General features: G+C 38.8%; 1 pseudogene; it reads right to left on the minus strand.

Moving 5' to 3' along the window:
* Window positions 1-562: 562 nt before the first annotated feature.
* LOC103598146 lies at window positions 563-2216 on the minus strand (annotated as a pseudogene).
* Window positions 2217-10896: the final 8680 nt, after the last annotated feature.

A 10896-nucleotide genomic window follows, 5' to 3' on the forward strand; every position in this document is an offset into this window, starting at 1 on the left:
AACAAAAAAACCGGGGGAGAGGAAGATATAACAACCACAATTTTTTTTGAAGTTCTTACATCAAGAAAATGGAGGGGACACACTTGGGTGGGAGCGGGGAGAGGGAGGAGGGAGGGAGGTTTCGGTGATGGGACACAATAATCAACTACATTGTATATTGACAAAATAAAAATAATTTTTTAAAAAAAGGAATACAGAAAAAAAAAGTGATACATTTTCCGTTAAAAAAAAAAAACGGAAGGCTGATTTTTGGCTTTTAATAAAATTTTTAATAAAAATTTTAAAATAAAATTATGCTAATTTTAATAACCAACTGAGTAATTCAAGTAGGTTTCACAAAAGCCTCTGCAAAAATAACAACTGATGAAAATAAACCAACTCCTCAGGTCATAGAATTTTACCAGAGAAACAAATGAAAAGGAGCCAGTTTAATGTGTTCCATAAATGCAATGCTCCAGATCCAGTCACTTGGAATACTATTATAAAAGATTGTGTTTTTCCAAAGTAGGAAATGTCAACAAGTTTAAACAGTAAGAACCATCCTCAATCATGTTAAGCACTGTCATGGATAGTTATCTGTTACCTGAAAGAAGAGGAAAAAAGTTAAAACAGGGTGAAGTTGAAATCTTACCAAATAAAATGTAATAATTATTTAAATTAAATTATCAAAATACTCCTGAGATTTTATATTCTCTCTATACCAGCTTTAGAGAAACAGGAAGAGTCAAATGTTATGAAGAATTTTTGGAAAGCAGGTATAATCATTTTTAAATGGTGGTCTCATTCTCAAAAAAAAAAAAAAAAAAGTCTGACTGCTGTCTGTAATAACCTTAACAAAGTTATAAAAACTATGAAATATACAAGCATAGAATTAGAACGTACTTCATATAAGATGAAAATTAAGACATTTTTCTTTTTGAAATCAGCTAATATTTGTTAAAGGCTTTCAAAGTTTCAAAGAAAGTAAATTAAAATAATCTGCCATTATATTTGCTGATAGTTGATCACTTTGCTGCTGACAAAAATGTGAAAACTTTTCTGTGAAACTTCCTGGAAAGCATATCATTAGAAATTTAGCTTTTAATTTTAATCATGTGAGGTATTACACAGACATTTGCAACATTATCATAGTCATAAGTTTTTAAAAATAATTTATCTGTTACCCATATGCCAGAAACACTTTGCAAGCCCAGTTTTAGGGGCAGTGGTGTCAAGGTAAAGCAGAGAGATGAACATGGGGGCAGTTTTCCAAGATACCAACGAATAGAATCTGAATCACATGTTTTCAAATCCAATTTCATTTTCCTATCACTGCAGTTTGTTATATTGCAGGTAGTGTAAAAAGGTTCTTCTAGAATAACAGTATCTGAGATTGTCTCCAAAGACAGTCTCATGTTTCCATAATCGGGAGCCTCTCTTTCCAGTTGAATTGTCTTCAGCATTGCCATTTCACCCAGATTTCTTTTCCATACTATATCCAATTTTCCCATTTCTGTTAGTCCCTTAATGGTACCAGCTTTCTTGGAAAATTCCTGCTTTAGCTGAAGGTGGTATAAATACTGGCATCTTTCCATTGACTGCAAAAATGTCCTGGTTCCAAACGTACACTCATCTTCTCATCCTGGTTAACAGTATTTAATTATGTCCCAGTGTACATTTCAGATGGATCTAAGGAAACCTTTTGTATAAACACAGTTGAAGATGAAATATTCTGAATCTGGACTTCAAGAAGTAAGTCACTCATCTTTGAATTGTAAAGCTTTGTTTTAACATCTAATGTTGGGAGGAAAGAAAAAAAGCACAGTCTCCTAAAAAACATCTTTTCTCCACACTGAGCTGAATAGACACTGAACCCACAGGGACAACTCTTCCAATGTCCATTACTTTGTCATGAATGACATCATCAATACAACAATTGGATGCAAGTTCTGCCACTGTAGCCATGGAGACCAAAAGCTGTAAGGGCTGAGTACTTGTCTGAATATTAGCGTTTTCGGTACGATTTTTACAACTTAATTGCTATCGCTGGGAATGCTCATATAACTGTAACTATTTCTCCTCTCTCAAAAACGCAGTTCTGAGGATTAATGGTGGTGTCACCCTTTCTCTCAGACATTAACTTTCTGGCAGATGGCCACCTCTCATGAACTGGTTAGAGAAATCACCAGGTAAGTTTCTATCTGCACATATGCCTGGAAAGTTGGTGAGCTATGCATCGTAGACAGCATCACTTTGAGCATAAGAAAGATCTTTTGTCTGGGTGGATTCCCTTCTATTTCAACCACAATTTTGCCCCATCATTTAAAATGTTTCTACTATTTGTCTTAATTGTGTGTAGTAGGATTACAGACACAGAAACAACTATCTTGGAAAAAACAGTTAATTACTTACAATTCCCAGGAAGAGAGAGCATGGTGCTCCTTGCAGAGCCCCATGGGGAAGCACCAGGGTTGACCAGGAGGCAGAAGGAGCAAAGGGAAAGCACAGGCACAAGACTTTATCATTGTTTCTGTAGAAAAGGCAAGGCAAGGCAAGGTAAGTGACTTAAGATTGACTAGTTTGAATAATGTCAGCAGACTCAGAGCTGTAAGGACTGCCCCTAGTTGCATGGTAACTGATTCTGGGGTGATATTAGGGAAGGGGGATAGTGGCTCAACCTGTGACAGCTCAGTAAAGGAGGTAGTTGGCAGGTGTGGGCTGTGAGTTGGTTGGTTTGCATATGATCAGCATGCTCACAGGGTCGTTGTTTGCTATCTGTAGGAATTAGCTGGCCCTGGGAGAGGCAGTCTCTCCCCGGCCAGCAAGAGCCCAAGAGGTCAAGGCATCATAAAATACAGACAATTTAAAAAAACATGATTAATACATGCAATGGCTATTATTGGTAGGAATAGGAGATACAGGCAGGTCCAGAACAAATCAAGAAGGACAATGCACAGAGGAAAGAACCTGGCCTCAAAGTAACTCCTCTGTCAGTCAGGGTTCAACATGGGAAGTAGAACCAGTAGGATTTACATAGATTACAGATAGACAGAGAGACAAACAGACAGATAGATAGATAGAAAGATAGATGGATGAATAGATATTTATTATAGGGATCTGTCTTACACAATTGTTGGGGTTACTTAAGCAGTCCCTATAACACTGTCTCTGTATCTGATGCAAGTGCTTGAAGTCCACAGGGCAGGCAGTTAGGAAGGGAAGATCACAAAAAGGCTGTAACCCTAAGAGCACAAACTGGATGGACTGAAGCCCACGTCTCTTCTAGATGCCTCTGGGCATGGTAGCGATAGTATCCTGGAGAAGCTAGGGCCCTTTCTCCTGGAGCTGTACACACACAACTGGCTCAGCTGCTGCTTCATCCCGAATTGAGTCAGCAGCTAAACAATAATGTGCTGTTATTAAATGGATTCTGCCTTCCTTCTACCTTCTGAAATCTTGGAACAATCTCCCCTGTGGCCCACCCTAACTGAAAACATAAAATAAATGGAATTCTGAGAAATATAGTTCAGCCCAGCAAAGTTGATAACGTTAAAAATCCATCAATAATCTCCATCCCTGTCACCATGACCACTTTGTTCATGAGCACATTGGGAAATGAAAAGAATAGCTGGCAGAGGAGCCTGACTGATATCCACAGGATAAATCATTCTATCCATCTGATTATTAAAATCCTCCTCTGCTCAGGTCACCCTTTGGTGATCATTCACACAGGACACTAATATCTTCACATTCTGTGCTGATTTGGAGAGTTCTGTTGACATATCTCTTCCCCAGACCTCCTCACATCCTATTTCCCAATCATGTCTCTTCCAAGTCCCAGATCATTCAGCCAGACCTTTGTCCACAGTTCATGGATTACTATAAACTCTTACCTTTGGTCATTTCTCTTTCCAGGTATAAGTGAACAAGCAGGTTCACTGCTTGAAGTTCTGTACATTAGGAAGATTTCCTTTTACTACTGTCCTTTAAGGTTGTCCCAGAATAGGCTGGTAATACTACAGATGTTCACTTTGGGGTCGTGCATATCATGGGGAACCATCTGTAAACAGTGGCAGAGCTTTTGCTTCCTCAGTCAGCTGGTTATACAGAATTCCACATAAGGCCACAGGTGCAGAGAGACAGAGGAGGTAAAGTAGCAGAAGTAGGGACTAAGGAAATTCGGGACACTTCTTCATGCAATTTACTTGTGTTTTTAGAACCTGCTTGAGCCTCGTGTCATATATGCCACTTTCACTTAATAACAGAGTGCTGTTGTACAGGCCCAGCTTTATGGCTGTATGACTATCACAATGCCCAGTTCATGAAATGCTTAGGTCATGTGGTAAGCTTTTAGATCATGAACATTCATTCTTTACTAAGGTCCAGTAACAACCCAAAGGTTGTTTCTCAAAATGACATTATTCTGCAAAAGATGGCATGTTTTTGCTCCTAAATTCTAAGAATCTGCATTGTTATTCACCTTTGGGGGTCTACTACAGCATCTATATATGCCACTGACTCTTCAGGAACCATCGAATGTGCTAGATCAAGTGGCACAAGTGGCAGTACAGCTTTTATGGCAGCCTGGACTTGTTTCAGAGCTTTCACTTGTTCTGGGCCGCACTCAAAACAAGTCACTCATAAATGGGTCAGAGTAACACACCAAATGAGGTACATATTTCCTTCAAAATCCAAAGAAGCTCACCTGGCTTTGTGTGTTTCTTTTAGTGGTAGGAGGAGTGGTAGGATGAAGAACTTATCCTTCATCTTGGAGGAGATGTCTCAACATGTCCCAGACCACTGGGCCACTAGAAATTTCACTGAGGTGGAAGGTGGCTGAGGTTTTGTGAGATTTCTTCTCCACCTTCTGACACACAAGTGTGCTCCCAATATATCTAGTGCAGTGGCTACTTTCTGTTAACCAGTTCCAGTCGGCACAATACTGTCAATTTAATGGACCAGTGTGATGCTCAGTGGAAGAGAAAGGTGATCAAGCCTCCTGTGACTAAATTTTGACATAGGTCTGGGGACATGATATATTCCAGAGGTGTGACAGTGAAAGTGTATTGCTGAACTTGCCAGCTGAAAGCTACCTGCTTCTGATGGTCTTTACTAACATATATAAAGAAAAAAGCATTTGTGAGATCAATAGCTGCATACCAGGTCTAGAGAATGTATTGATTTGCTTAAATAATAATACCACATTTAGAACAGGACCTGCAATTGAAGTCACCACCTAATTGAACTTATGAGAATCTACTGTCATTATCCAAGACCCATCTGTCTTCTGCCTTGGCCAAATAGGCAAGTTGAATGGGAACATGGTAGGAATCACTACCTTTACACCTTTCAAGTCCTTGGTGGTGGGACTAAGGTTGGTGATCCATCCAGGAATGTTGCGTTCCTTATAGTTCCCTACTTTTGTAAGTATAGATGGTTCTAGTGACTTCTACTAAGCCTTTCCTACAACAATAGCCCTCACTCCATGGGTCAGGGAACCAATGTAGGGATGCTACCAATGGCCGAGTATGTATATTCAAATTATAAATTCTGGAACTGGGGGAAATAACCACAGGATAGGTTCACAAACCCACCAAGTCACAGAGAGATTGATCTGTGCTGATTCTTCATTGATCACTTGACTTCCACAAGCTACTACTCTGTCTGCTGTAGACCCACAGTGAAGTTTTAAGTCTTCAGGAATTATTGCCAGTTCGGAGTCAGCATTCAGTTAACTCTTAAGTGTCTGATCATTTTTCTTTTTCTCACTGCACAGGCACCCCGGTAAATGGATGTATATCCCTTTGGGGAAAGCTGGGAGAAAGATTAACAGTGTAAATTATACACAGTGTAGCAGGGTCCTTCCTCAAGGGAACATACCCCACCTTTCTTACAAAGGGATCTGGGTATGTAAACTGGCTCCAGTCTACAAATTTACCAAGAGATTGTGACTCTCTGTTTTGGTGATTCAAGTCAGACCCTGTTCACTAGACCTAGGTTGCTTTTGCTCAGATCAAATGAGAATTTAGTAAGCTTTCCATCTATTTCAATTCTGGGGACTCCATCATCAAAGAGCCAACATTATTGATCTCTGTGATCCAGACTAGTATAATTACTGCCTTGGCAGTGCTGTCCATTATGTTAACCATGCCAGGCTTGTCTTTGATAATAAAGTGCCACTACTTGGCCCCAGATGTCCAGTGATTTCATTATCCCTATCGAGTTTAGGGATCCCTGTGCCATGGTCACAGCTCCCAGAGTAGTGTTGATATACAGGGGATAGTGACCACAGGACTCTTTAAGGATCGTGAAGTTCCCCTCACAAATTTATTTCTAACACTCATGGTGAAAGCTGTGTTCTCTGGACATCCTGGAGTCAGTGAGCAGATGTTACATGATAAATCCTTCTAACATTCCAATCTCCATAATGCTTTTGATACCTTCCGCTATTGTATACCAAGGCCATTCTGGCATTTCAGCTTTATTTTATCCAACTTTATATCCTCCTCCCTCCGCTGCCACCACCATTGTCTCACACTCTTAAGATTCATTTCTACATGCACTCCCCAGAGTTCCTTCTGCATAATTTGAAAATATAATGAAGTTCCTTTGGTGTATATCACACGGCCTTGCAGGCTGCACTTTGTACCTCACCCAGTGTGACCTACTGAGACTTGAGTCTAGAAGCAAAGAGCAGTGGTGGGAATGGGCATGAAAAGAATCAGCAGTGCTTTGCAAGGCAACTGTCACAGAAGAGGCCATTACAGGTTCTTCAGGAAAAGGGGGAGTAACATCCTGGGGCAGGGATGGATGAGCTGTTTGTATTGGCAAAGGACACTTGGCATAATTGAGGGGTTTGATGTCCCCAGCTTCACTAGGATCTGCCCATATGTCCCTGTTCCAAATTTCAAGATTTCATCCTTTCCCAATCAATGTCTTAACTTTAATAGAAGAGACCCTATGAATCAATTTGGATTGTATTTAAGCCACTCGCAGGATGAGACTCTGGCTTTGGTTTTCCAAAATCACAGCCTTAGAGCTACAGAGGATAAGGGTTTCCTTCAGGGCAGATATAAAAGGTCATTTTTGCAGATCATGGGATGAGAATTTAAGTTCTTTTTTAAAAAATATTTTATTATTTTATTTTTTAGTTTTATTTTATTTTGTCAATGTAAAATGTGGTTGATTATTGCGGCCCATTACCAAAACCTCCCTCCCTCCGCCCTCTCCCCACTCCCTCCCAACAAACTACTTTCTGTTTTCATGTCATATCAACTTCAAGGAATTATAATTGTTGTGTCTTCTCCCCTCCCCCACCCAGGTTGTTTGTGTATTTATTTATTTATTTTTAGCTCTCACAAATAAGTGAGAACATGTGATATTTCTCTTTCTGTGCCTGACTCATTTCACTTAATATAGTTCTCTCTAGGTCCATCTATGTTGTTGCAAATGGCGGTATTTAATTCCTTTATTATAGCAGAGTAGTATTCTATTGTGTAGATATACCATGTTTTCCAATGGTATCTCAGTGTGGTTTTGATTTGCATTTCCCAAATACTGAGTGATGTTGAGCATTTTTCATATGTCTGTTGGCCATTCGTATACCTTCCTTTGAGAAATGCCCTATTTAGCTCTTTTGCCCATTTTTTAATTCGGTTACTTGTTTTTTTGTTGTAAAGTTGTTTGAGTTCCTTCTATATACTGGATATTAATCCTTTGTCAGATGTACATTTTGCACATATTTTCTCCTACTCTGTTGGTTGTCTTTTAACTCTGTTGATTGTTTCTTTTGCTGTGCAGAAGCTTTTTAGTTTGATATAATCCCATTTGTTTATTTTTCCTTTGGTTGCCCATGCTTTGGGGTCGTATTCATGAAGTCTGTGTCCAGTCCTACTTCCTGAAGTGTTTCTCCTATGTTTTCTTTGATTAGTTTTATTGCTTCAGGGTGTATATTTAATTATTTAATCCATTTTGAGTTGATTTTGCTATATGGTGAGAGGTATGGGTCTAGTTTCATTCTCCTGCATATGGATATCCAGTTATCCCAGCACCATTTGCTGAAGAGGCAGTCTCTTCCCAAGTATATGGGCTTGGTGCCTTTGACAAAGATCAGATGGCTGTAGGTGTGTGTGTTGATTTCTGGATTCTCTATTCTATTCCATTGATCAGTGTGTCTATTTTTATGCCAGTACCATGCTGTTTTGGTTATTATAGCTTTGTGGTATAGTTTAAATCCAGGTATGTTATGCCTCCAGCTTTATTTTTTTGTTGCTCAGAATTGCTTTGGCTATGTCTGGTCTTTTGTTATTCCATATAAATGTCTGGATAGTTTTTTCCATTTCTGAGAAAAATGTCATTGGAATTTGGATGAGGATTGCATTGAATTTGTAGATCACTTTGGGTAGTATGGACATTTTCACAATGTTGTTTCTTCCAATCCAAGAGCATGGGATATCTTTCTATCTTCTTGTTTCCTCTTTAATTTCTCTCAGCAGTGGTTTGTAGTTCTCATTACAGAGATTTTTCACATCCTTGGTTAACTCAATTCCTAACTATTTTATTTTTTTGGTGGCTGCTGTAAATGGGCAGGCTTTCTTGATTTCTCTTTCTGCATGTTCACTATTGGAGAATAGAATTGCTACTGATTTTGTGTGTGTCGATTTTGTGTCCTACAACTTTGCTGAAATCATTTATCAATTCCAAGAGTTTTTTTGTAGAAACTTAGGCTGTTCAATATATAAGATCATGTCATCTGCAAAGAGGGGCAGTTTGACTTCATCTTTTCCAATGTGGATCCCCTTTATTTCCTTCTCTTCTGTGATTTGTTTGGCTAGTACTTCCAACACTATGTTGAATAGGAGCAGTGAGAGTGAGCATCCTTGTCTAGTTCCTATTCTTAAAGGAAAATCTTTCAGTTTTTCTCCATTCAAGGTGATATTGGCAGTGGGTTTATCATATATGGCTTTAATTATGTTGAGATACTTTCCATCTATACGTAACTTGTAGAGAGTCTTTATCATGAATGAGTGTTGAATTTTATCAAATGCTTTTTCAGCACCTATAGAGATGATCATATGGCCTTTGTTTTTTATTTTATTGATAAGGTGTATCACATTTATTGATTTGCATATGTTGAACCAACCTTGCATCCCTGGGATGAATCCCACTTGATCAAGGTGTATAATTTTGCGTATGTGTTGCTGAATTCTGTTAGCTAGTATTTCATTGAGGATTTTTGCATCTATATTCATCAAGGATATGGGCCTGTAGTTTTCTTTTTTAGAGCATTGCTTTCTAAAGCTACCTGATTACAGGTATCTAAAGGTGACAATATGAATAACTCTTTTACACTTTTTGTCATGAACTTCCAGTATGGTCTATATCACTGAAGATAGAGTTATTTGTGCTTCTGAATCTAATAAGTTTAGAAAACCAATTCCAGAAAACGAAGTGCTAATTCATATAATTTGTCTTTAAGATTCTGTTCTTCTAGAGCCACCCTCTGGTACTATTTACTGTATCACTGAGTGTTTAACCTGATACATAGAACAAGTATGGTACATATAAATATAATTGCTGTGGAATTTAGTTAAGAAGTCCCTGCTGTGATGTATCTATATCTCATGCTAGAGGTTGAAGTCCACGAGGGCAGGCAGGAAGGGAATCGCAGGTTGAAATCCCACAAGGAAATACTGCAAACCATGTCCATTCTTGTGGCCTCTGACCTTAGTGAGTAGGGTATACAGAGGCCCTTTCAGAGAGGACTGGCCCAGCTTCTGCTTCATATCAATAAATTGAATCACCAGATCAGCAGTAATGTGTAGATGTTATGAAAAATGTCTCCCTTCTGCCTTCCAAAATATCACCAGGCTCTCTTCTGTGACCCACCCTAACTGAAAACATACAAGAAAGAATTCTTGGATATGTAGTGCAGCTTAGGTATGTTGAAACATTACCAAACCATTGTAACTCTCTTACAAATTCTTTCTCAGGCCCTGTTATTCTTTCCCCCAATACACCCACTAAAGCCATTACTTGTGCATCTCTCAAAAACCTATATGAAACTCTCTTTTCTACCTGCCAGCAAAGAACTCATGTGTTCATTTCTAGGAACTGAACACTGGTAACAGAACCTCCCCAAAGCCTACACTTCAGCAGAATCATTGGGCAGCCCCACATACCGAGGGATGTAAATGCACAGAAGTAAATGGGCTAGTGTAACATTTTTATAACAAACAGCCATTTGTGTACATATTTGTAAGTACAGGGTTATGTGATCACGGAGAAAGGTACAGAACGATCTACCATAGGAAGGGGTCAGGGTGGGGATACAATAGACATGGCAGGGGTGCAAAAAACAAAGAGAAAAATCTATCAAAGGTAGAAAGAGCACCTATTTAGTGCATACATAATAAGACCTTGTAAGAGAAAGTCACTAACATGGCTATGGTAGTCATCACAAGGTGAGGGGATCTCAGGTGATTATCATCTGTGTACTCTTTCTTATTATCTAATTTTTTTCAATAAGCATATACTTTTAATTATATCATGAGTTTTCATTGGGAACAAAAATTTAAATGTCCAGTTCTTTGAAGTGTAGCGTTAGGTCATTTATTTGAAGCTTTTCTATTCTTTTGATGTAAGCGTTTTTTGCAATAAACTTCCCTCTTATAAGGAAAATGTGGTGTATATACACAATGTAATACTACTCAGCCATAAAACAGAATGAAATTCTGCCATTTGAAGCAACATGGATGAACCTCGAGAAAATTATGCTAAGTGAAATTAGTCAGACACAGAAGGAGAAATACCACATGTTCTCACTTTTAACTGGGTGCTAAGAAGGAAGGAAGGAAGGAAAGAGAGAGAGAGAGAGAGGGAGGGAGAGAGGGAGAGAGAGAGAGAGAGAGAGAGAGA

This window comes from Galeopterus variegatus, unplaced genomic scaffold (genome assembly GCF_000696425.1).
Source record: "Galeopterus variegatus unplaced genomic scaffold, G_variegatus-3.0.2 Scaffold2517, whole genome shotgun sequence".
In the NCBI taxonomy this organism is placed as follows: domain Eukaryota; kingdom Metazoa; phylum Chordata; class Mammalia; order Dermoptera; family Cynocephalidae; genus Galeopterus; species Galeopterus variegatus.